This window comes from Camelina sativa, chromosome 15 (assembly GCF_000633955.1).
Source record: "Camelina sativa cultivar DH55 chromosome 15, Cs, whole genome shotgun sequence".
In the NCBI taxonomy this organism is placed as follows: Eukaryota; Viridiplantae; Streptophyta; class Magnoliopsida; order Brassicales; family Brassicaceae; genus Camelina; species Camelina sativa.
In genome coordinates, this window is record NC_025699.1 from 22,302,711 (window position 1) to 22,305,027 (window position 2,317).

The following is a 2,317-nucleotide window of genomic DNA, read 5'->3' on the forward strand; positions in this document are numbered from 1 at the left end:
CTGTTCGGACCCCGCAACATGGCCATCTTGAGGTACACTCTATCACCAACCTGAAACTCAAGATCCTTTCTCCTCTTATCAGCATAGCTCTTCTGCCGATCCTGAGCCTCCTTCATGTTCAGCCTCAAAACCCGAATCTTCTCCGAGGTCTCCTGAACAAAATCTGCACCAAATATGCTCCTCTCCCCCACCTGAGTCCAACATAAAGGTGTACGACACGGCCTCCCATACAGGGCCTCATAAGGAGCCATCCCAATACTAGCCTGGTAGCTGTTGTTATAAGCAAACTCCACCAAACTCAAGTGATCTGCCCAATGACCACCCCAATCCAGCACACACATCCTCAATAAATCCTCCAAAATCTGGATCGTCCTCTCTGACTGACCGTCCGTCTGAGGATGGTAGGCTGTACTCATATGCACTTTCGTGCCCAACTCTGCCTGAAACGCCCTCCAGAACACCGAAGTGAACTTGGAATCTCTATCAGACACAATACTAACAGGCACACCATGCAATCTGACTATCTCCCTCACATACTTCTTGGCCAAAACCGCTGCTCCATCAGTTTTCTTGATGGCCAGAAAATGTGCAGACTTAGTCAAACGGTCCACAATGACCCAAATAGCATCAAACGTCCTCGACACAGGTAAACCTACCACGAAGTCCATCGTGATCAAATCCCACTTCCACTCTGGAATGGGTAAACTCTGTAACAAACCACCAGGAACCTGATGCTCCGCCTTCACCAGCTGGCAAGTATCACACTTCGCCACCCAGTCAGCTACGTCCTTCTTCATCCCGACCCAGTGATAGTACCGCTTGAGGTCACGGTACATCTTGGTCGCTCCTGGATGAATAGAGAACTTGCTCGAATGAGCCTCTCTCAGTATCTCCTGCCTCAAATCCTCACCCTTGGGCACACAGATCCGACCATGCACAAGGATAGTACCATTAGCAGAAACCTGATACTCTGCACCCGCAGCCTTAGAGGCATTCACCAGCCCCTCATCACTCTCCTGAGCTAACCTCACTCTGCTCAACAAATCTGCTCTATCAACTGCCTCCAAACCCAAAGGTTCCTGTGAGATAGCACACAAACTCAATGCACTAATCTCACCTACCAACACCTCCATATCCTGCTCCTGAGCCGAAGCCACCCGCTTCCGACTCAAGGCATCTGCAACCAGATTAGCTTTACCAGGATGGTAAGCTATGTCCAAATCATAATCCGCTACTAACTCCATCCAACGCCTCTGCCTCAAATTCAGCTCAGGCTGAGTAAAAATGTACTTCAGACTCTTGTGATCTGTAAATACCTGTACCTTCCCACCATACAGATAGGATCTCCAAATCTTAAGAGCAAAGATCACTGCTGCCATCTCCAAATCATGAGTAGGATAATTAGCTTCATGCTTCCGCAACTGCCGCGAAGCATAGGCTATAACCTTCCCCTGCTGCATAAGTACACAACCCAACCCCACTCTAGAAGCATCTGTATACACAACATAAGGCTCGTCCTGCTCAGGCAATGCTAACACCGGCGTGGTAGTCAACATCTGCTTGAGACTTGCAAAACTTGCCTCACACTCTGGTGACCACACAAACGGGACATCCTTCCCTGTAAGCTTAGTCATCGGCTGAGCCATACTCGCAAAACCCCGAACAAACCTCCTGTAGTAACCTGCTAACCCCAGGAAACTCCGAATCTCAGTGGCACTCTGCGGCCTCGGCCACTCCCTGATGGACTGAATCTTCTCTGGATCCACTGAAACTCCCTCAGCTGAAACAATATGACCCAAGAACCCCATCTCACGCTGCCAGAAACTGCACTTACTCAGCTTAGCAAACAACTTCTGCTCCCGCAGCTTCTCCAACACTGCTCTCAAATGTACTGCATGCTCCTCAGGACTCTTAGAATATACCAGGATGTCGTCGATGAAAATGATGACTGACACGTCCAGAAACTCCTGGAACACGCTGTTCATCAATCTCATAAACGCAGCTGGCGCATTTGTCAACCCAAACGGCATCACCACAAACTCGTAGTGCCCATATCTCGTCCTGAAGGCCGTCTTCCTCACATCTGCCTCATGTATAGGAATCTGATGATATCCTGATGCCAAATCGATCTTGGAGAACCAAGTAGCACCCCTCAACTGATCCAACAACTCATCAATCTCGGGAGAGGATACTTGTTCTTCACAGTGACTCGGTTCAGACCCCGATAGTCAATACACAACCGAAAACTCCCATCCTTCTTCTTAACAAACAACACCGGAGCTCCCCACGGTGAACAACTAGGACGGATAAAACCCTT

At 49.1% G+C, this 2,317-nt stretch overlaps 1 pseudogene; it reads right to left on the reverse strand.

Annotated features, from left to right (window-relative positions):
- On the reverse strand, positions 1,833-2,236 carry LOC109129297 (annotated as a pseudogene).